The sequence below is a fragment of the Zootoca vivipara genome, chromosome 2 (genome assembly GCF_963506605.1).
Source record: "Zootoca vivipara chromosome 2, rZooViv1.1, whole genome shotgun sequence".
Classification (NCBI taxonomy): Eukaryota; Metazoa; Chordata; class Lepidosauria; order Squamata; family Lacertidae; genus Zootoca; species Zootoca vivipara.
This window is the reverse complement of record NC_083277.1, coordinates 35,523,587-35,549,245: the sequence shown is the minus strand read 5'-3', so window position 1 is coordinate 35,549,245 and position 25,659 is coordinate 35,523,587.

Sequence of the window (25,659 nt, the reverse complement as noted above, 5' to 3'; positions counted from 1 at the left end):
GGGAGGTTATATCTCCACATTGTGTACTTGGGGGATCCCATCATGCAAATAGTCCTGCAGGATCTCATGAGAAGGAGGAGGAAGCATTGGTTGGGAGCCATTTTGCCCCACAAGCTTCCCACCTACCCATCTCCAGTGTTAGAGCCTCACTGGGCTACTTGGGTTGCTGATTGACAGCTGCAGTTTCTGAACCATCTTCACAGGCAGCCAATCCAATGTCTAACCAGACATTACCAGAAGAGCATAGAGAAGTTAGGCTGCCTTTGCCCAGATAGGGGTGCAGCTGGCGCACAGTCAAAGCTGATGGAAGGCATTCCACACCACTTGAAAAACATGAAATACATGAAAGGATGGAATACGAAAGACAAGATTGTTCAATCCTATGCCTAGAGTGGATACATACTAGGGAGTGTAAACCACTGAGGACTTCCTTCCATGTGCCCTTTTTATGTTTTGAACTATTTATTGCAACAAATTGCAATGCAACTCTTTTGTAGCCACAGCCAATAGAATTGCTGCATAATGCATAAAGCAATTCTTAGTGGGACCTGATACTGTTACAGTGGTACCGCGAGTTACAACGCCTCAGGTTACAAACGCTTCAGGTTACAAACTCCGCTAACCTGGAAGAGTTACCTTGAGGTGGGAACTTTGCCCCAGGATGAGAACGGAAATCATGTGCCGGTGGCGCAGCGGCACCAAGAGGCCCCATTAGCGAAAGCACACCTCTAGTTAAGAACAGTTTCAGGTTAAGAACGGACCTCCGGAATGAATTAAGTTTGTAACTAGAGGTACGGCCGTACTAAAAAAAAAAGTGATCTCATCATCTAATCACTTGGGCTATTACCCACAGTTGCTTCAATTATTTCAGGACAGTTATATTAAGACCAAGCAACTATCCTATTGTTACAAATAATTTGTGGAGTGTGGTCATTTCCACTGCATCGCACAGGGAAATTTTCACCACCTTGTGACAAATGGCTGTGGACCTCTACTCGCACCCTGAGGATTTTGTAGTCTTCGTCTTTTTTAATCATCAAAGGTAGACTTTTCATGCAGTCTTCCTGAAATGATCAAAATGAGTTGCTATTAAAAAAGCTCAGCCATCTTTTGGCATATAAAAGCTTCTGGCAGTGCAGGTCAAGATAGCAGTATGTGAGCCATCACATCTTTAGAAGACGAGGAATGTGGAGATGTAATATCCTGCCAGGCCGTGTTCAGCCTCACCACAGCTCTCCCATCAATCAGTTGTTGTCAGCTCAGGAGCCAGTGAGAAGGTGTCCACAGTACATGGGACAAAATGGTGTAAATGTAATGAAAATCAGTAAGACTCTATTTTCCCTACTGAAAAAGGAATTGAATTTCTCAGGCATGTGGCAAGGGGATGTTGATTAAACATAAAACAATGCTATAAAAATGGCAGTATAAAAGAGTCGCGCTCGGGAAAAAAATGGTTGTGTGATGAGATTTCCCCTTGTAAAACTCAATCTAGTTTCATGTATTTTGTCTACAATTTCATGTTCAAACTCTGCTCGTTCCCAACTTTGTTTGCCTTGACTTGACTTGTATGACACAACTTCCCTCCCTCTCTTTTTGTTACTGTTTTCCTCTTTGTGTATGCAATCCCTTTAGGTTTTAATTTTTTAAAGAAAGTTCCCAAATGGCATACAAGCACATAACAGCTCACAGTATAATAGGTTCAGCAGTCTGCTGCTTGTTTGTACATGTCACAGCATACTGAAAAAGATCAATACTTTCCTTTAAAGGTGGCCCCACTGGGAATTGAGCATCATGAAATATGAATAGCTGTCTAATCTCTCTCTCTCTCTCTCTCTCTCTCTCTCTCTCTGTGTGTGTGTGTGTGTGTGTGTGTTTCTGTGTCTGTGTGTAATCATTAGAATAGCATCTGCTGTTACTCTGGTGATAACCCAATAATAAAAGTTTGGGCGACAGTTCCCCCAGTATCAAAGTTATGAGAATAACTGCAATAGAGAAATGAGGCCATGATTAGATATTATGTAGGATGGGGGGGGGGGACACACGCGGGTGGCACTGTGGGTTAAACCACAGAGCCTAGGGCTTGCCAGTCAGAAGATAGGCGGTTCGAATCCCCACGACGGGGAGAGCTCCCGTTGCTCGGTCCCAGCTCCTGCCAACCTAGCAATTCGAAAGCACGTCAAAGTGCAAGTAGATAATAGGTACCGCTCCATCGGGAAGGTAAACGGCAATTCCGTGTGCTGCTCTGGTTCGCCCGAAGCGGCTTTGTCATGCTGGCCACATGACGTGGAAGCTGTACGCCGGTTCCCTCGGCCAATAAAGCGAGATGAGCGCCGCAACCCCAGAGTCATCCGTGACTGGACCTAACGGTCAGGGGTCTCTTTACCTTTACCTTAGGATATGGGGGAGCCAACATGGTGCCTTCCAAATTTTGGACTTCACCTCTTACGGAGGTACCATCTGGAGAGTACCATGCTGGCTATCTTTGATGTTGGATATTAATTTTAAAAGTCAACCTCTGTTTCATCCACCCTTTAGAGCTGGCTTAGGCAATATGTGGACCACAGGCATCCTATACTATCTGGAAGTATGTCCCACCAACCTACTTTAGAGTAGGCATGTGTAAGATTGTACAGTAAATTCTTGGACTTGATAGCTGTGGGTGTCTGCTCTGCAAGTTGATGGTGTTTTGTCATATATTTATTTTTGAATTTTTGAATCTAATCTTTTCTCTTTTGCCTTGCACAGTGTACTTGCTAGGACCATTTCAGATCTGACATTTCCTGCAGCATCTTCAAACATGGCAATTAAATGACTGGTTGTGGAGGATATTGGTGGTGTTACTGGATCAGTGCCTTGGTTAACTCATTCACTAGATGTTTTTGGTAACAGTACTGAGGTGCTGAAAGAAATTCCAACTGGAAGATCAAATATTTGAGGATAAATTTTATTTATTTATTGTTCATTTCATGCTGGAGATCATATGGTATAGCTTTTTCAGTGCAGTATGCGTTTGGCTTCTACAGTTATTGAAGGTATCCAATACTGTCAATCAAAAGAATAGGGGGAGAGAAACTTTCAGCAATCCTCCTTCTCCCTGCAGCTCCCATCACCTCCCCTAAATCTGCTCTGGGTACCTCCCTGCCAATCCCCTGGACTATGTTTGGGATCACAGGGAGGCGGAATCCCTAAAAACTGCCTCCATCCCCTATTCCACAGATAGAATCCTTTAGTGAACAGAAAGCATTGGGTACCATCTCCCGTACTTACAACAGCCTTAGTCTAGAGTGGAAATGAAGTTACCGGTCTTTTGTTATTGTGGCAAGGAACTAGACACTGGAAGGCAAGAGGCAGACTGGAAAGGAATAGAAGAGAGCCAATTAGCAGTTCCAGATCAGTGGCTGGACTTCTTCATACTGAGGCTGGACTAAACTAGGACAAATGTTTGGATTAGTTCAGAAGTGCCCTACAGGATCAAACCAAAGGCTCATCTGGCTGGGCAGCCCAGCCAGATAGGTGTGGTATAAAATCAACAACAACAACAACAACAACAACAACAACAACAACAACAACAACATAGTGACATATCAGATGACTTTTGCAGGGCCGTCTTGAGCAGATTGCGCGCCCTGGTGCTGAGGGGCGGAGATCGCTCCGCCGCCCGCCCTGCCCTCGCAGGGTGCAATTGGTTTCCACGCGGCTTTGCCGCGCGGCGCCCTCCTTGCCAGGCCAGCGCCCAGCTTACCAGCCCACTGCCATCGTGCACTGCGCCACCGGGGGGGGGGGGGGGGCTATGTAGAGCCGGCCCTGGACTTTTGTATCATCTACAAACTTGTTGGGTTCACTCCCAACTCCAGATCTTTTAGGAATAATCACACAGCACCAATCCTAATACATAATTTAGGGGACTCCAATGCTTCCTTCCATTACAACTCTCCCAAACCCTTTCCAACCCTTCCTTTCCTTTAAAGAGTTCTCAATCCATGTGAAGAGGCAGCCTCTTCATTCACAGCTGCTATGTTGCTTAGAATCTTTGGGTATCAAAATCTTTGAAGTCCAGTAGATGGTGTCCACTGGGTCATGCATATCTGTGTACTTAGTTGTGGCATTTATAGCTTGGTGAAGCAGGATATCCTTTTGTAGAAGTCACAATCCCAAGTTTAAGAGTGCTTTACACCAAATTACATAGGGCAGAATTAGCTGAGTGCATGTATTTTCCTCAGGTCTGCCATGGGTTCTTTTTTCTTTTTAAAAAAATATTGTTGCATTGGCTTCTTTCCAGTCCTCTGGTGAGGAACCTGATTTTAATGATGTTGCATATTTTTGTCAAAAGATAAGCATTTTCACATTTGAGTTCTTTTCAGAATTCTCAGTTGACTGCCAGCAGGCCTCAGTGACTTGTTAATTTCTAATTTCTCAATTAGCTCAAAAGCTCCATCTTTTGTCACCTCCATTTGACATAGCCCCTCAGATGTTGGCCCTGAAAACATTACACTTTATTCTGTGTTGGGCCTGTGGGAGCTGGCAAGGCATTTATTCTTTGGTTCTATTTGAAAATCTGGTATTGCAACATTTTCAAAAAGGATTCTTATCCATTTTACTTTCCTCCTTTTAAAGAGCAGAAGCCCTGTTGGGGCATGTAAGTAAAGCCTACAGGCAAGCAGAGTAGCTGGGGAAAAGTAATGCTAAATTGTGTCCCCACCTCCACCTCCTTTTTGCTATGTTCATTACCCTCCATGAGTTGAATGGCAAAGTCTGCATTGGGGAGTCTCATCTACCAGTGGAGGCACTTTACATAGACAAAACTTTTCTATGTGATTTTACATAGGCTTTTGTTTTTTCCCCAGTTTTTTTAGAATGTATTTTTATTAAATATTTTATTGGTCTACAGAAGTATGTGCAATGTCTCCCTCTTTTTCAAGTAACATTTTTTGTTGTTGTTGTTTAGTCATTTAGTCGTGTCCGACTCTTCGTGACCCCATGGACCAGAGCATGCCAGGCACATTTTTTACAGATCAGTTTTGTTTGTTGAGACATTAGGAAGAGAAGGGGGAGAGAGGTGGAGGGGGGAGAGGTGAGTGGGGTGGGGTCGGGTGGTGATGTTTCTATTTTACTTAATATACGTGGGGTTTTGTGTTAGCGTCATTTGTACAGGTTCTTTGCTATTCACTTGTGTTCCTTTGTTTTGTTATAACAATTTAATTTATGACTTATTTATAGCGGTGGGGTTTTTTTTGCTGTGTTTAGATCCACCCTTAGAATTATAGAGTTGGAAGCTATCCTAAAGGTAAAGGGACCCCTGACCATTAGGTCCAGTCGTGACCGACTCTGGGGTTGCGCGCTCATCTCGCATTATTGTCCGAGGGAGCCGGCGTATAGCTTCCAGGTCATGTGGCCAGCATGACAAAGCCGCTTCTGGCAAACCAGAGCAGCACATGGAAACGCCGTTTACCTTCCCGCTGTAGCGGTTCCTATTTATCTACTTGCATTTTGACGTGCTTTCGAACTGCTAGGTTGGCAGGAGGAAGCTATCCTAAGGGACATCTAATCCAACCCCTTGCAATGCAGGAATCACAACTAAAGAACCCCGGACAAATGGTGCCTTTATTACATATCTTTAGCACCAGACAAAAATGTTTCTCTATATCCATGCCTTTGGATGATTAAACATTCTATGGCCTTTAGTATTTGTTGGGGGGGGGAGAGTTATTGGTGTTTTATGTTTTTAAGGTGTATTTTTTTAATGGGGTTATCTCTGTTTCATATCAAAAACAACCATGAACCTACCTCTCTCTTTAGAAAAGTGATTTGATTGTATAGATACTAGGTTTAAGATGACCCCCCCTTTATCCGCTTGCCTGGTCAACTCCATAGCAAAAGTATAATTTATTGTTTTCCCAAGGCAACTTGAATAGATATAATTTCAGTGAAACCAAATTTCTAACATTCCATGGTTGCTAATCCTTTAGCTTTTTTAATTTTTTAAAATTTTCTATGTGCCTCTTATTCTAGCTGTTCCTTAATTATCTTAGAGCAGAAAAATAATGGGCTCATGCAGTTTTAATACGGGCACCAAAATATTTACCCTCCTTAGAAATAAATATATTGCCAAGACCTCGGCTTTATTAATTTCCCCCCAGCTCTATAACCACCCCCCCATGGGTGTGCATATTAAATTATCCATCACACACAGACAGAGAATCATACAGGATTCTGCTAAATGTCAGCTTTATTTACAGTTTCAAACATCCAATTTAGGATTAATGCACCAACTTTCCTGATGAAAATGACAACCAGTAATGGGGAAAATACTTGAAACTTTGCACCATTGAATGTTAGCTTGCAAAACTTGTGAAAGAAAATCTGGAGCATGCACCTCACATCAAACAAAAAACATGTTTGCTAAAGCAGAAAAGACTTCAGTACGTAGTATAAATCTACCCTGCTGGCCAGCATAGCTATATTGCTTTCCTTAATGGAACTCAATGGCTGGAAGTAATAGATTAACAGTGATGCATAGTTTTAATCAATGGTGATGCACATGCTATCGGACATTGAGAAGGCAATGTTTGCAATCTGCAGTTCTTCACTCATTTCAGTCCCATGTCTCTTTCATAGTTGTTTTGCTTACTGTAACATAAAGTGGATTAACCTGTATCCTCAACCCTGTTCTTATGCACCTGAACAGGAATGTGTTCAAAGCACTGGACATTAAGCAGATATAAACCATCATTTTGCACAACGTATCTTTAATATGTACTCAGGAATTTCTATTGACTTATTGGTTTCTACAAAATCAAATTTCACAGTATGACTGGATAATGACAGCAGCCGCGAAATTATGTTTTGAAGAAGTGAAAAAGCCACAGTCAGGCAAATACTGATAGTGAGCCATTTGCTGTAATGACAGTCATTTTGTGAAATGACTGAGTTCACACTGCGACTACAAGACCAGCCGAAGTTACCGGTGCCTGCAGGAGAAAATCTAAATGGCAATTCCTTTCACTAATTAACATGGGGGTTGAGTAATCCAATGGGAAATCCTTCAGCACAAATCCTATTGAAGTAGCTGAAAGTAGTTCAAGAGCACTGATCACAGCCTCCTTGTTTGTTTTGTGGGCTTCCAGTGTTTTCTGTCCCATGAGTCAGATCTGTTTGTTGCCACTTTGCTGCTCTTTAATGCCAACAGTTACCAACTTCACCTTACAGTAGGACCAACGCTATAAACGGCGTTTCCGTGTGCTCTGGCACTCGTCACAATTTTCCGTGAGCCAGAAGCGGGTTAGTCATGCTGGTCACATGACCCATATGTAAACAAATGTCAGCTCCCTGGGCCTGAAAAGTGGAGATAAGCTTCACACGCCATAGTTGAATTTGACTGGACTTAACCCTCCTTTACCTTTACTCTTCTATCTATCTATCTATCTATCTATCTATCTATCTATCTATCTATCTATCTATCTATCTATCATCTATCTATCTATCTATCATCTATCTATCCACCTATCTATCCATCTATCTATCTACCTGGTCCAGGAATGGCCAAACCTGGCCCTCCAGCTGTTTTGGGACTACAATTCCCATCATCCCTGGCCACTGGTCGTGTTAGCTAGGAATGATGGCAGTTGTAGTCCCAAAACAGCTGGAGGGCCAAGTTTGGCCATGCCTGATCAAGTCTATTATCTAACTAATTGATTAGGTGGGACAAAGCATTCAGAAATTCCATTTGCTAATTTGATTGGAGAGCTTTGATTGGAGATTGGGCGGCTATCTGTCTGGGAAACCTTAGATGTGATTCCTGCATTGCAGGGGGTTGGAGTCGATTACCCTTGGGATCCCTTCCAACTCTACAATTCTGATTCTATGATCTTTATGGAATAATTGACATTATTGTATGCTAGCCTGGTTGTTTGGCATTTTCTAATGTGAAGGCTTTATATTATACTTAATCAAGTACAAGCAGAAGTCAATGATAGCCCAGACATCTGCCCGTGATATGGCTCAGAAATGATGGAGGCAAGTGCCGCGTGCTGTAATAAGTCAGATATTTTGCAAAACGAGCAAGAATTTTATGTATTCTTGATGCTTATGCTTCTATTAGCCTTATAATATTACTGTTTTCCAAAAATCTAATCCACCATAAACTGAATGAATGAGTGTATTATTGAATGGATGCTAGTGCTGCTGAAACTGCTGGAAGCTATTGGTCAGGCATTCCCAAACTGCCGCCCTCCAGATGTTTTGGCCTGCAACTCCCATGATCCCTAGCTACCAGGACCAGTGGTCAGGGGTGATGGGAATTGTAGTCCAAAACATCTGGAGGACCGAAGTTTGGGGATGCCTGCTATTGGTGGTTATCTGAAATAAAGAGAAATGTTGTCTTGGTTGCCATGAAGTGGGGTGAGGATTAGCAAGCTTGGAGAGGGTGTACGGGGGATTCTACTGTGAGAAATAGTTGTGACCTTCTTAATACATAGTCAATTTTCTCCGTTTATATTCAAACTACGTTCCAGTGGATATTTTGAATAAAGTGTCAGTGGATTGTAAAGGTGATTCATTAATCTGAACAAGTTAAGCTAAGAGTAACCTTCAGAAGTTATTATTATTATGTATTTATTGTAGCTATGCCTCGTATGTTAAAGGAGAATTGAGAAATTTAATTGCTAATGTTTTATATCTGTGACATTTCTGCTTTATTTGTAATCTATGCGGTGGCTAAAAGCAATAAATATTTATGGTATCGTAAATTTGAAGGAGGGTGGTAGTCACTGAAATCACTTGGATAAAGTAATAGTTAGACTTCCCTATAGATGAGGTCAAATCATTCTCATCTTCCCATCTTCTCATAATTTCTTTCTGCCTTCATAGGCACTGGCATTCACAAGGATGCAGCTGACAGCAGCTTTTGGACTATAATGGGCATTTTAGAAAAACAACAACAACTGAAGTTATACATTCACTGCCGTTATTAGTAGTTTTACACAGAGAGTGAATGATAGTTGAAAACATTTGTAAGAAATCGCCACCTACACTTGGAACTCCCTGCCTGTTGACATCAGACAGGCACCTTCACTGTATACTTTCTGGAACCTGCTAAAAACATTTTCATTTGGGCAAGCCTATCCAGACATATAGAATGCTGACATACATTTTAAACTGAGTTTTAGCATATTGTTGATTTTATTTATTGGGCAGATTAAACCTGTTCTTATTGGGCAGATTAAATTCTTTCTTTTTTTTGCCGCAACTTGGTGGAACTCAGTTTTGGCACTTTTCAGGTGAGTATCCTTGCTATTATCAGAGAATAAGGTGGGTGTTCATGGTAGAGATGGGAAGGCCTGGAAAAAAACAGGTCCACCCCCTTCCCCCCCCAGCTGTTTTTTCCCCCTGGAAAAATTGGAAAAACAAACAAACAGTTTGATATAGAATCATAGAATCATAGAGTTGGAAGAGACCACAAGGGCCATCCAATCCAACTGGCAGTAATCTACCACACTCTCTCATTGTCATTCTTAAACTAAAACATATTATATTTGGCTGAGCTTATGATAAAAATAACAAGTGATAGTCATTTCCATAAAACCTGAAAAGTTTGTCATAAATCAATAGAATCATAGAATCATAGAGTTGGAAGAGACCACAAGGGCCATCCAGTCCAACCCCCTGCCAAGCAGGAAACACCATCAAAGCATTCTTGGCATATGCCTGTCAAGCCTCTGCTTAAAGACCTCCAAAGAAGGAGACTCCACCACACTCCTTGGTAGCAAATTCCACTGCCAAACAGCTCTTACTGTCAGGAAGTTCTTCCTAATATTCAGGTGGAATCTTCTTTCTTGCAGTTTGAATCCATTGCTCCGTGTTCGCTTCTCTGGAGCAGCAGAAAACAACCTTTCTCCCACCTCTATATGACATCCTTATATATATTTGAACATGGCTATCATATCACCACTTAACCTTCTCTTCTCCAGGCTAAACATACCCAGCTCCCTAAGCCGTTCCTCAAAAGGCATCGTTTCCTTTGAATATTTCACACACTTCCCCCCCAGTTTTTCCAGGAAAAAAATGGCTTTGGGAAAAAACAGAAAAAAACCTGGGTCCCCCCCCCCAATTTTTCTGTTTTCCCCCCCAGGCCTTCCCATTTCTAGTTCATGGTGAGTTCTGGCACCTCTTTTTCTGAAAAAATAGCACTGGGACCAAACTATTATGGGAAATTTAAATGATGGCCTCCAGACCAGCTCCCTGATCAGACAGCAGGGGGGAGCATTTTTTAAAGCAGGGCTAGTAAAGCAGGCATTAGCGATTGTGGACGTTGCTGGCACACTGGCGGCACCTGCAGCCACCTGAAAATGCTGTGTACTGATGATGCCAGGTCTGGCAACAGAGAAGGGAGTGGGTCAGCTGTTTAGACTGTGCATGCATTAATTTAGGCTATGCATGCCCCAGACATTTTGTTTCAGCCATCCCCAAACTTCGTTCCTCCAGATGTTTTGAACTACAATTCCCATCTTCCCTGACCACTGCTCCTGTTAGCTAGGGATCACGGGAGTTGTAGGCCAAAACATCTGGAGGGCCGCAGTTTGGGGATGCCTGTTTTGTTGCCTAAGGCGAACCAGAAACTGATGTGGCCCATGTGTTTTGCTCATAGACTTGTCATATGCATTCTTCCGAGCGGTGACCATTATGTCATTCACCTGATGACTATTATGGGATCTGTCCTGAATAAAAATAAGCACTCAATTTAACTTTGTCCAACTGCAATTCTGCCTCTAAGGCTAAGCAATGGGTAGACACTATAGGAAAGGAGACACTGTAGATAGCTACAATATTAGAGATGGAGATTGCTCCAGATTCATATGCTTTGGAGGAGATCCTGCTATATATCTAACCATGGTTATGGGCTTCCAAACGCTATGGAGTTAAACTGAAGTTTATTTCCAATTTATCTCTGATAGAAATCAAGAAAAATTGCATAACTTTAGCCGGACTCAGGGGCATAGGAAGGGGGGCGGGGGTGGTGGTTTGCCCCAGGTTCCATCATGGAGGGGGGTGACAAATTATCAAGGAACAATTACTGCCCTACTAGGGTGGTTCATTAAAAAAACAACTTTTTTTAAAAAAATGCCTGCTCCAAAGGTCTTATCTTACTACACTAGAGATTATATAGCTATATATGAAATTTCATGCATATCAGTTAATATCTTGACCCTCCTCCATGAAAATAGATGTTTACTTGGCCGTTTTCCTGTGTCGTGAAGGCTGAAATTTCTATTCAGTGGAGCACTTACTGTTCCCAACCCGAACCCTGCAGAAAGCCATCTAATTAGACTTTAATTTGATTTTGACATGTTTTTAGGAGGTAGCTTAATTATGGTTTGATTTTATACCAATGTTATGTATCTGATGTTAGCCACCCTATGCCTGACTTCAGCCGGGGAGGGTGGGATATAAATAAAAGTTTATTATTATTACTACTACTTATTATTATTCCATTGTAAGAAAATATGAAATGATGTAAAACCATTTTTTCAAGCAAAAAAAAAATCAGTTGGGGGGGAGGGGTGACAAGAAATTTTCCACACCGGGTACCACCTGACCTTCCTACGCCTCTGGCCGGACTGTTGCCAACATGTGCAAATGTTTCAAGGTTTATGAATATCCTAAACATATAAAATAAAAAAATTCCTTCAGTATTTATTTTGTTTCGACTCAGACCAACACGGCTACCTACCTGTAACTAAACATATAAACACATGTTCCTCTTATTGCTAGTGTCCCCCCCCCCACTTCTATCCCAGCTGCAATTCTGGCCATAATCATGTCCCGTGATGATTACTTTTCATAGCTAAATTTTGCACACGGAGGCGGGGGAGAACCTGCTGTGCAGCTTTAACTTTGATGCCTGAATGGAACCTGAAGTTTTGGGGAAATCTGGTCTAGTGTATCTCATTCTATTTCAGGATTTCTATAAGGGCTCCCAAATTGTGCAGCTGTCCTTGAGCATGAAAACATGCCCTTTCTGGTGCATGCTTGGATTTAAATATCAAGAGGTATCTTAATATAGCCACCATCTGGTATTCTTTCCCCTTAATCAGTAACTAACATTACACGACATAATGATGCTAGTTTGTCATGAAGCCTTAGCTGGTAGACAATAGGTGGGTTCCAGACTTGGTCCTGCTTAGAGAACACCCACTGAAATCAATGGGGCTTACGATGATGGTAACTATCAGGGGAGGCTGATCCATTAGGGCAAGGGGGGCACACTTACCCTCACCCAGCCCTCACCTGCCTGCCTCCTTATATACATCCAACATACCCTCCAACATTTTCATCCCCAAAATTGGGATGTCTGGAGGGAGGCTGGGCTTGAAGGCACCCTGGCATCAGACCACCTTCTGGACCAGCGCTCTGCCATTCATTAGCGAGTTGCACCTGAGCTGGATTAATTCATGCCAGAGTGAGTGTCTTTTGGTCCAGTGCTCTAGACTCATGCCATAGTGCCGGATCTAAATAGAAGCTGGGATTGGCTTTTGTGACCCAGTACCGGTATGTCCCACCTAAAGCAGGACACTTGGGTATGCATCCAGTCCGCAGGGTGGAGGCACTACCAGTCAGTTTCCATTTCCTTCATCTCAGTGTTGTCCTTCTATTCAACAGGGTGGAGAAGGATGGGGCAAAACTAGTATTAGCTGGCTCTCCCTGTCACTGCTTCTGACTCCACCTACAGTCTGTTCTACCTGCATTCCACCTCACAATTCTTGATGGGCTCCTGGCACTACTGGTAGCTATATTAGCCACGACTAATTTAAATCCCATTTATTTCCAGTGGATCCACTCTAGGCATGATCTACACAGCCATCCACCCTCTGCTCCTCAGTTATGCCAGGCTGTATGGCATGTGGATTGGGCAGAGGCATCCCTCCACTCAGCCTCTTGTCAGGCACCAAACATGCAGGTAGGATGCCTGCTGATGGTATCCCCACCAGTGAAGACCATTGGAGAGCCATGAAATGGGTGTTCCGGAGGTAGGGGGAGGGGTTAGCCACCAGGGACCAGCATCACATTGCTGTTTAAATTCCTACATGACTCAGGCCCCAACTATCGGAAAGACCACCTCCTTCCCTACAGACCACCTCATGTGCTGAGACTGATGGAGGGGACATTCTTGCTTGTACCTCTGCCCTCAGAGGCTTGGGGGATGGTGACTCAGGAGAGGGCATTCTCGGTGGTGCCTCCTAAGCCGTGGAACTCCTTCCCCACTGAGAGGCACCTGCATACCTTCCAACATTTCTCCAATGAAAATAGGAACATCCAGTTCAATAACATCATCATCATCACCACCACCACCACCATCATTATTACAGTGGTACCTCGGTTTAAGTACACAATTGGTTCCAGAAGTCTGTACTTAACCTGAAGTGTACTTAACCTGAAGCGAACTTTCCCATTGAAAGTAATGGAAAGTGGATTAATCCATTCCAGACGAGTCCGCGGAGTACTTAAACTGAAAGTACTCAAACCGAAGCGTACTTATTATTATTATTATTATTATTATTATTATTATTATTATTTATACCCCACCCATCTGACTGGGTTTCCCCAGCCACTCTGGGCAGCTTCCAACATATATAAAAACATACCAAAAACATGAAACATTAAAAACTTATCTATGCAGGGCTGCCTTCAGACCCTATTTTCTCTTGGTGCACATAGAGACCTATAAGCTCAGCTAACTAGCCAGGCTAGAGGCCTTGTGCCTTATCTTGTGCTGGGAGCAGCTTTACTCCCAAGGTTGTAAACAAATTCCTAAGTGTCTACATTTGACAATGAGAATGTGCTGCTCTGGTTCACCAGAAGCGGCTTTGTCATGCTGGCTACATGACCTGGAAGTTGTATGCCGGCTCCCTCGGCCAATAACGCGAGATGAGCACCGCAACCCCAGAGTCGGTCATGACTCTTTACCTTTAAGGAAAAGTGGGACATTCTGAGATCAAACCAAGAACTGGGATGGTTTCTGTAAATCTGGGACCTACCCTGGAAAATAGGGACCCTTCGAGGGTCTGCACCTGGTACCTTCATTATACAACTTTTGGAGAATACTTCTTTAGTTCGGCATTTGACACTTGAGGTGTACGTTTTTAGGATCCACCTTACTTTTTTTATTGTAAGTTGTTTCAAATGCTTTTAAATATTGTGTATTATTGCCTGCCCAGGGACTTTAGGGTGAAGGATGGCATATAATGAGGCCTAATCCAGACTTGGGCACTGCACCAGCCTGGAGCTGGCCAGGGATTGGGCCTCATCATCCTGCAACTCACCTTCTGTGACAGCTGCTGAGAACAGAAACATCGGTGGGTTAACACCACTCCACAGACTCCTGGACACAGAGTTTGGGTTGCGCAATAAGTCTGGATCGAACCCAAATTTTGTTCTGTTTATTGTTCTGGAAATATTAGTGTGCATGGAAGAAAATGTCTCACTCCTATAATTGTGTCACCAGGAAAGTAATTGCACATCGATTCCACGCAGAAGTCCCTCAAGTTACAAATAATTGTAACTAGCACTAGCAAGACTTCCAAAAGCCATTGCGTCAAACTGTGTTGCGATTTGTGTTGAAGGTAGTTATCACTGATGGAAATATCATTATCACGTATTATTTTATTTCTTGTTAGCCAATTGCCTTTCGGTGTGGGGGTTTCTGTAAATGAATAGGTCCTATTACCTGGAGGGGATGCAATAATTTCTAGAAAATCATTCCTTTAAAAAGTGGATAAACTGATGACCTAAAGGAAGGAAGATTATATCTGTGAGTGGGTAGTACATTTACTTTCAAGATATTAAAAGATGCAACACCTGCAGAAACAGAGATGTAATTATTGTTCCCCAATTTGCGCTGATAGTTGATATAATGTGTATTGAAAAGCCATTTTGCTTCTGATACTTTCCCTGTAGGCCTTCTCAACATATGACATGTTTTATATCACAGGAATGTGATATAAAATCACAGGCATCTTATATTGAGTCAGACCACTGGTCCATCTGGCTCAGACTCTCGCCTACACTGATTTGCACTGGCTCCCCAGGATTTCAGGCAGAGGAGATTCCCAGCCCCACCTGGAGATATCAAGGTTTGAACCTGGAATCTTCTTCATGAACAACATATGCACTATCACTCAGTTATCTATACCTTCCAGGTGTTCTTTGACTACCATTGTCAACATTCCTAACCATTGGCCATACTTTCTGGGGATGATGTCACTTTAATATTGGGGGGGGGGGTAATGTTTTGGTTTGTTATTATGTTAGGTAATTTGGTGTTTTTATATTGTAAACCGCCCTGTGATCTTCAAATGATGGGCAGTATAGAGATTTAATAAACAACAACATTCAGAGTGCCATAGTTTCCCCGTCCCTTTTTTATTTAAATGCCCTGCACATACTGAGGGTCAGTTTGAAGGATCACATAACCATGTATACAGCTCCAGGTAGGGCTTACCTATACAGCCTTAGGCTGACTCAGAACGCAGGTGTGATGCTACAAAATCACTTTAAAATATCCCTAAAATAAAGCTGTAAACAGCCTCAGTCCAGTATACCTAAAGGAGCATCTCCACCTCCATCGTTCTGCCCAGACACTGAGGTCCAGCGCCAAGGGCCTTCTGGCGGTTCCCTCACTGTGAGAAGCAAAGTTACAGGGAACCAGGCAGAGGGCCTTCTTGGTAGTGGTGCTCGCCCTGTAGAACGCCCTCCCACGAGATGTCAAAGAGAAAAACAGCTACCAGACTTTTAGGAGACATCTGAAGGCAGCCCTGTTTAGGGAAGCTTTTAATATCTGTTGTTGTTGTTTAGTCGTTTAGTCGTGTCCGACTCTTCGTGACCCCATGGACCATTAATATCTGTAGGACTATTGTATTTTAATATCTTGTTGGAAGCCCAGATGGGCCGGGTATAAATAAATTATTACAAGGGGAGGTGGGCAGGGGATCACAGCAGCAGACACTGCTTCCCCCGCCCCCAGCCAACATAATGTGTTCATTTGCACATGTAGTCATGTACAAATTGTATGTGAGGTTGGGGATTTTGCTTTAAAGAAATGTCTCAAAGGGTTTGGATTTGGCAGTTATAGTCAAACCCGCAAAGCTATTATAGAATCTCCACACGCACATAACAATAAACTTTGCAGATATAACTTGTAAAAGTAAACAGGTGGTGGAACTTTGCCACACAACCGAAAATATTAGATTCCATTTTTTACCTGGGGCAAGTTGTTGGCATTTTCCTCCTCCTCCTCCTCCTCCTCCTCCTCCTCCTCCTCCTCCTCCTCCTCTTCATCATCATCATCTTCTTCTTCTTCTTTGGAGAATGGCCACCATTGCTTGGCTATTAAAAGAGGGCCCCCAGCCCATTTTTGGAGGCAATGATAATTGTAGCTGTTCAGTTGTTTAGAAAGCAGAATTCACACATCCTCCACACCATAGTTCTCGTTACAATTTGCACAAAGCCAAGACCCTCAAATCTGACTATTTTTTGCTCCACAACACATCTAATGCAATTGTTAATCCATCTCTGGTGGGTTACAAAGAGGAATAATGGTGGGACGTATTTGGACTTCACCTCTTTGAGTGAATGAAACTGTTTGGTGGCAGTGGTGGATCCAAACATCTAAGCCTCTTTAGCCCACCTGTTAAAGGAACACATCACCAGTAACCAAAACCATGAATATAGTCTCAGTGCTTTGACAAAAAAATTCCTCTGCATTTCCCCCACCCATTCTCCATTAACAAAAGAGAAAATAAATTGCATCCAAAAGTTAGCAAAGGGGAAGTAAACCATCTCACCTGTGGTCTGCACTCTGCAGCCCTCCCAGGTGCCCACGCTTCAGTGAAAGCCTAAGGGACATAATAATCTTATTCTTCCCATGGAGCTTTTTCTCAGATCAGGACGTGTGGGCAGGTGAAACTGGAGGACAAATTTCATCACAGCACTATAGTCACAGTTCAAACAAGTCAATGGAGAAATACAAATATATATCTTCACATAACAGAACAGACTGTGTATATCACGATGAGAATGTTTGGTGGCCTAGAAACATTGAATGAAGAGCTTTTTACAAAAAATCGGACTGACTTACAAAGTCTCATCTTTCTCCACAGAAGGAGAAAGCAAAATTACATATTTAGATTTGGGAGCAATTTTTGTGGCAATGCTAAGAAAGGCTCTTCTGACAGTGAGCAGAGTGTGGAGGAGCAAAAGAAAGGAGCTAACACTCACACAGAATTTGAAGCAGAGGGATTTGCATGACATAAAAATATCAATGTTGAAATGTGGGAGGGGTGGAGCGCTCCCAAGTTTGGACTATAGTTCAACAGCCATAAACATGCATTGTTTGTTTCATTCTGTTAATCCTTGCAATTCTGAGTTTTAAAAGACTTGAGCAGAGCAGCTTACAGGACTAATTTGAAAGGTTTTGATATCCATTTGAGAGAGGAGAAAGATGAGTTCATGTTCATAAGTTCTGTGTATGCAGATGTCCCCTGCAAGGGTCAAGGTTCAGACAGGGCCACTTGCCCAGGTTTTTCCTGGGACAATGGACCCATGTGAGCAGGACAGTTCCCATTTTGAGAAGCTGCCCAGCAAAATCTTTTCTACTGCTCCTCCCAAGACTACTAGGGCTGTCTGGTGGGATTGCTGCCATTTTAATTCCCTACAATACCCTGATGTAATGCCATTGTATGAGGTTTAAAATGGTGGGTAAAAACTGAGGAAAGGAGAATGGGTTGGTCTGAGCCAAAGCAGGCATCAGCAATGGTGGGATTTTGCAGTTGTCCAAGGATCCTTGGGTACTGATGCTGACCCTGCATATGAGGCTGTAGGTTGTGTGGAAGGAAAGCGCTCAGCTCTGTTCTGCTTGTGAGGTTTCAGGTATGATATGATATGAAGTGTACATTGGGAACGTCAACTTCCTAAACTGGAGAATTAACTGGAGACATATTATACGTTAGTGGCTTGTGTCATGTATCCATTCATAGATCCTTGAGAGAGTGAGTCAGAAGCAAAGTGGGCCTCTGGCAATTTGCCTCTGGGATCCCACAAAGTTTAAAGTCCTATCCAATTGAGACTTTGTTAGACATCCTGTGGAAATGATGCCTGATTCTACCTGTGAGACCATGGTTCAGAACTCCAGCTACCCAATATCTTTCATTTCTCTGTAAGCTTGATATCACCTTGGTATCACTTGGCAATGACGGAATGAAAAATTACAGAAGGCAAGAGTCTGCTCTTTTAAACTCCTGGTTGTTCTCAGCTAAAAAGCAACAACTGGACACTAAGCAGGCCTGCCTTGATGTTGCAGTGAGTCACTAGTTAGGTAAGTAGTATTCTGTCAAGGGAAATGGTGGTGGCCAAATGTCTTTGGTTTTGGGTGATAAAATGTTAGCTAACTGAACATAAAACAAGGTTCAGCCTTTGGATTCTGTTCTTTCCTAATCCAACAACTATTTTGCTATTGCAGTCACTCACAAATCACAAGGTGCTATCTAGAAGGGGCCACTATTTTAGCAACTGGTGGTGAATAATACATCATGTCAGACATGGTTCTATAAGCAACCTATGGAATGGATTACTTTGGAAGCTTGTAGACTCTCCTTCCTTAGAGGTTTTTCAAGCAGAGGTTGGGTGGCCATCTGCCTTGGATACTTTAGTTGAGATTCCTGGATTGCAGGGGATTGGACTAGAAGACGCTTGGGGCTCCCTTCAAACTCTACTTTAATAACTGTTCAAATCTAGTCCTTTAATAACTGTTCAAATCTGGAAATTATAGTTCGGTCAGGATTAGAAAAAGAAAAAAAGAAGCAGCAAAGCTGTCTGATGAGTAGGTTGTAAATATTCCAACCATCTAAATGTAACATCCAAAGCTGCTTTTGCTCTGTATTTAGTGCAAGTTGATGGCTTCTCTCCCCCCCCCCACCTCCATCACCTCTGTTTTGTCTACAGCCTACTGACATTAATCTTTTTTGGGGCAGCACATTTTTGTTTTCGATATTGCTTTGATTTCTTTACAACCTATGTATCTCACACTGCAGTCGATCAATTCTTGAACCTGATGACATATGTTTATTGGCCTTTCATCTGAGCCTTGAACTAGAGATGCTTAGAGCAATTCAAACTTTATGGATTATGATATGAACAGACCTGATCCACACCACTCAGACTAGGAACTTAAATTATCCACCAGATTTTGCACTTTCTGAATGTTTCTACACAGTTCTTCCCTCAAAAAGGTATATATGTAATTTGGAGAGTATATGCACATGCCCAGAAGAGGGAGGCAGGAATATGTTCGTGTGGAAAGCTTGGAACAGGAAGAGACAGAGAAGAACGAAGCAGAAATCACCCTGTAGTGCTGAATACTACTCTGTGGGGCTTTGATATAGGCTAGAAACTGGTAGCAAAGTAATAATAATAATAATAATAATAATAATAATAATTTATTATTTATACCCCGCCCATCTGGCCGGTTCCCCCAGTCACACTGGGCGCTTCCAACAAAATATTTATATACAGAAATCCATCAAACATTAAAAGCTTCCCTAAACAGTAGGAAAGCTTTTTCATACTAAGCCAGCCAGTTTGTCTATCTAGTTCATCTGTATTGTGTATTGTGTATTCTGAAAGGCACTAATTCTCCCTGGTGTCAGCCAGAGGTCTTTCACATTACTTGATCCTTTCAACCAGAGATGCCAATGATTGCTCTCAAGACCTTTTGCATAAAAGGCTTTTGCTCTACCACTTAGCTATAGTCCTTTCTGGGACCTGTTGCTTGTTTCTCCTTGTGTAGTTATAGATTTGTAAGCAAATAGGACACAATGGTCCTAAGATTCCAATGCTTTGTCTCCTTCAAAGGAAACCATACCTGGGTAATGTTTTCTCTTGGATTTTACACCCCCTAAGGAAGTGGGGAATCTCAGACCTGAGAGCCAAATGTGGCCCCCAGATCTCTCTATCTAGTCCTCAAAGTGCTCCCCAGGCCACACACCCTCTCTCCAAGCCTTCACTTTGTCCTGCTTCACACCCCAGGTAGATGGAACATGTACTCTGTGACTCTTGCTTGTCTGGGTGGAGGATAGAGAGGTATATGTTATGGAGGGATGGAGGAGAAATTTGATACTACAGCGGTCCCTCGACTTATGAATTACTCGACATCCGATGTTTTCGACTTATGAACGGGACAAATGGCCGCACACTTACGAATTTTTCTACATCCGAACGTAAACCGTTTTAAATGTGGTTTCCTCAACTTACGAATTTTTAATGTGGTTTCCTCGACTTATGAATTTTTCCGAATATTTTATTTCCTATGGGAAACCGCTTCTCGACTTACAAACCTTTTGACCTACGAATGTGCATTCGGAACAGATTAAGTTTGTAAGTCGAGGGACCACTGTATACATATTTAAAGGTGAAATCTTTTTCACACTTTCCAAAACACTATGCAAACTAAAAGAGTTTTCCTTTGAAATCCACACTTACCTAAATCTTGCAATGCAGTTCTCCAAACAATGTTTTCAAAAATGCATACATTCGGGGAAAGTGAGGATAAAAATGAAAGCCTAAGTGAAAGTAACGTGCAGAAATGCAACATATTCACGAAAATTGTTTTGCAAAAACGGGTGCATTAGTCAAAACTATGTGTTTATAAAATGTGTTTATAAGGAGAAATTCACACAACATAGTACAGGGGGCCCCAAACTAAGGCCCGGGGGCCGGATGCGGCCCATTCGCCTTCTCAATCCAGCCCATGGACAGTCCGACAATCAGCATGTTTTTACATGAGTAGAATGTGTCCTTTTATTTAAAATGCATCTCTGGGTTATTTGTGGGGCATAAGAATTTGTTCATTTTTTAAAAAAATATAGTCCAGCCCCCCACAAGGCCTGAGGGACAATGGACCGGCCCCCTGCTGAAAAAGGTTGCTGACCCCTGACATAGTAGCATACAAAAACAATAACCTCCCCACACTAGTTTAAAAGGCCATAAGTTGTTTAATTAACGAGAGGCCTGAGAGAATAGGAATGTTTTTTTAAAATATAATTTTTATTGAATTTTCAGCTTATACATTTTCCAAATCATCACATCATACAATATCCTAAATACAATACAAAAAGGCACAACCACAGAAGAAAAAAAAAGGAAAAAAGGGAAAAAAGAAAAAAAAAGAAAAATAGAAAAATACTAAAAAGAAAAACACTATAGAAAAAAAACCAAGATTCTTTGTTCACATCTAATATTGCTTAACGTATCTGCGACCTCCCCGTTCCTCCCTTATCGAGTTCATTTTAAACCCAACTTTAACAGTTTCCTTGCTTTCAAATTATTCTTATATTAATACTCTAATTCATCATATAATCATTTATATTCACATTCTTACAATATTCCCTCAATCATACTTAATCAAATATCTAAACTAAACCCCTTAGCCTATACTTTTCCCTAAAAAATATTCCCCATTGATTACTTTCAAAGGAAAAAAAGAAAACATATAAAATTTCTCAGTTACTTTATTTGTCTCCCCCTTCTTCCCCTAATAGGCAATTCCCTGTGAACCTCGACCAGTTCCTTGGAACAATCCAGTTTCCGACCATTTAATCCATCCCGTTTTAGAATTCATTATTTTTTCACCCCACTCCATCTCTTACCCACACCATGCCCCCTCCCTCTCTCCACTCCTCTTTGTGTTGATCCAATCTCTTTCTCCAGCTCTCTTTCCTCCCTATCACCTCTTTACCCCCCCAAGGCCACCACTCAATCAGATTTGCAAACTTTCTCTGGTTATCCAAGCCCAGATTCTGGGCTCCCTCTCTCACTGAGAGTCCAGCATTCTGGGTCTCTTGGGCTGATGCCGTCTGAGTAAAGTCCATGTCCTTTGCAACCTCTCTCACAGGTTGCTCGGGTTCCTCCGTTTTCGGCTCTTCTTTGTTTTCTTCCTGTAGATCTAACGTATCCTTTAAGGGAAACAGTTGTATCTCCTCTTTAAGATTTTGTATCTGTTTCGTGTATTCATACACATCTTCTCTTAGTTCGTATACAAGTTGTAGCAAAAGTTGCATTTTGTCCTTGTCCAGCTGGAGACTCATTGTTTTGTCTATTCAATTCTATTGTGTTCTCATATTACAATGGCGGGCGCATGTTATTTTCCCAAAGATGGTGCACAGTTGCTTCCCAGATTTACTTCAGTCCCTTTATCCAATTCTTTTCTGGTGAGATCACAATGGCGACTGGTCTTTGTTCCCAGGGCCTCGCCCTCGGTTTAGAAGGGCTTGTTCCAGAACTTCAAAAAGTTTTGCAGAGATCCAAAATAGAAATTTCCTCTCCCTCCCTTGGCTCTGCTCCACCGGGAGGGGGTCCAACTTAAATTTTTTAGCGGATTTTCCAGTCCGTTCCAGCGTTGCAGCTGCAGGTCTGGTGACTGCTCTCTTATCTCAATAAGGGGGGGGGAACGACCTCCGTTTCCTTTTTAAATTCCCTTCCCCGGACCAAATCTTCTCTACTTTTTTTCCAAAAGAATTTTACTTTACTTACAAGTCCAATCTTTAATCGAAATGGGGGTATCTGCAGCTCAAAGTGGCTTCGGCACGGAGCTTCGCGTTCCAGAGGTAGCAAACTTCCCAAGGCTCCATCCCGCTCAACTGGCTCTCGGCGCACCTCAAAAGGCGCGATCCGGGCGGCGAAACGGGACTTACGGGGCTCAGCTGGGTCCCACGCACCCGGAAAGCTCAATCCGGGGGTTCTCCGGGGGGTCGCGGTGCCCGCGCGACCTCCCCCCTCCTCTGGATCGCTGGGGACTTTCGGAGATCGAAAATCCCCCGCCGATGCCAATGGCTGCCAGACCGGAAGTTGAGAATAGGAATGTTTTTGCCTAGCAACTATATATGTAAAGAAGGAGCCAGGTAAGGCTCCTTGGAGAGAGCATTTCACAAGATACATATTTCTCGCCTTTTTTCCTGTGGTTCTTGCTTCGAAGACAGTGTACCTTCAATGGCAGCCTCGGTTCAAAAAAGAAATGGTACAGTTGCAAGAGGCTTTGCATGATAAAAAGGATGCTTAAGAGAAGAACAGAGGTAATTCTGATAAACACAACTTGATATTTACTCAACACAACAAATCTCACACGACTGCCGAGAGTTAGCAAAGAGCCAACAACACATTTCCATCTGTTCCAGTTCTCTCAACTTCATTTCAGATCCCAGGATGTACTTCTAATTACTTTCCCCTCAACAGCTGTTGTAACTTAAGTAAGTCATCTAATCCACGTGAGCTCTCATCTTGGGTGGCCTCATCATTTTAATACTTTAAACAGCAACTTTGTGCAGAGCCAAACGTTACAAGGCACTTGGGTTTGCCCCTGAAAATGGCAGGCCTGAGTCAAGCACCTGTTTTCAGTCCTCAAACAATGAGGAATTGATCACGCACACACACACTTGCATTGTGCTTCTTTTGCATTGAAATAAATGGCCTTTGTGATGAAATGAATGTTGTGGAATAAAGTAGCAACAGTGTCATTAGTTATATAATTGTGTGAAATTCCATGACCGCAAGACAAATCACATAGTTTTTGTTGGAAGCTGAACTGCAGCAGAACAGAATCAGAACTGAGTGTGATGAACAAGGGTCAGAACAGAAATTGATGCCTCCTTCCTTTTTATTATTTATTTATTGCCTCCTTCCTTTTTATTATTTATTTATAAAAATATTTATATACTGCTGTATCATAAAAACATATTTCCCTAAAGTTGTTTGCTCCCTTAGATTTCTTATTAGAGCAACTTCAAATGTTCTGCTCTGTAGAACTCTGTTCCTAGATTCATTTCACACAGAATATTTCAGACTGTCCTTTAATGTGGTTTAGTTATTATACCCACACATTTGTTGTATATATACCTGGACCTCATTTGATTAGTATAACCTACAACTGACCAACCTCACATATTCAGTTGCTTACTCATATTCAGTGAGACACCCCAGAATCACAGAAGCCAATTCCAGCTTCTTTTGGATATTCTGAAATGTTTTGTTTTTTTGGTCTGGCACTCTGGCGCAAGTCCTCAAAGAAACACCGCATAATTTCCCTCACTATCCTATCCAAATGTTTCTTGTCCTCGTGGCTTTCTTTAGAGTTCCCGAGGAACTTTACATCAAAAGAATGTCAAGGAAATCCAAGAAAGTTTTCATAAGACTAGCAAACATTTTAAGGGATGCATCTTGTCAATCCCGGTAACCATTGATGGACTAGGTTTGAAAGTGTTAAACGATGGTTCAGCATTACATGAAAGAGCCTATTTTAGGAAAGCCATTCAGTCAACATTTAAAACGACAACTGACCCAATTTGTACTTACAGACATTTTAATAAACAGGATTGACATGTCCCTGAAGATATATGGAAGCTCTTAACGAAATATACAGTTAAAGTGTTCATAAATCTGCCATTAAACAAAGGGCAATATTACTTTCCCTCTTTCTCATATGGAAGAAATATAGCATGTGTGTGTATATATGAGAGAAGCTGGTCCCAGCTGAGTTGTAAGGATGACAGAGAGAATTATAAGGAGCCATCCATTTACATTTTTGCTGAACACAGGTCAAAAAGCTTCTCCCAATTGGAGGGTCCAGCTGACCAGCTCGATAAATGGTCCACACCATTCATTACTAAAAAGTTATCTGAAAAGTACAGTGTGTGTGTGTGAGAGAGAGAGAGAGAGAGAGAGAGAGAGTACACAGGGAGACAGAAAATATGTGAATGCCACAGTTTTATTCAAGCAAGATGAAAAATATTTGTGGACCATCCTGGCCAATGAAATGTTTAAAAAGTAGGCATCTTGAGGGATTAGGCAGAAGGGGAACAAATGATTAGAATGCCTTGGATCAAGGTTGAAGTGAAGGAGGTGACAAGTCTGTGACTCTCCCCACCCCCCAGGCCAAGGAAATTAAGTAGGAATGTATAAAAATGCTCTTCTGGCCCACCAAGCGAATGCCATTTTATTTCCCCCAATTTCTACTCTGTGACAAAACTATTTTGAGTGACTGCTGTTTTATCCTGCTGTTCATTTATTGGTGTTTTACTGTCAACTGTTTTTATTCTTCTTCTTCTTTAGCTGCCCTGGGCACGCTTTTGCACAGAAAAAGGATTTAAATTGCCTGCAAGCATGGTTTTAATTGGTTTATTGGCTAGATATAATCAAATCCGCAGACCGATTTTGCTCCAACCGCAGTTGTGGTTTTTTTAAAAGGCACATCCATGTACAGGATGTTGCAGTAATCTAAAGAGGATGCTACCAGCACATGGGTAATGGTGGCCAAGTGTATCAGGCTACGCTGATAAAAGGCTCTCAAGTCACAGACGCCACTGAAGCTTCTAATGACAATGCCAGATCAAATTGTGAAGGAGACTAAGATGAGTATTGAAAATGCTATGAATGCATGTGGTTCTGGATGATAATCTACAATGACATTATTGTCTTAATACAAAAGGTCGGTGAAATGCTCTCAATAGTGCAATTTTCAGAGGCTTCTATAGGCTACTATGAATACCTAGGGTATTTTCTTATTGGAGCACTAGATCAGATCTCATCTTAATCAAGGCATTTTTCCATTGGGCAGGCCTGCAC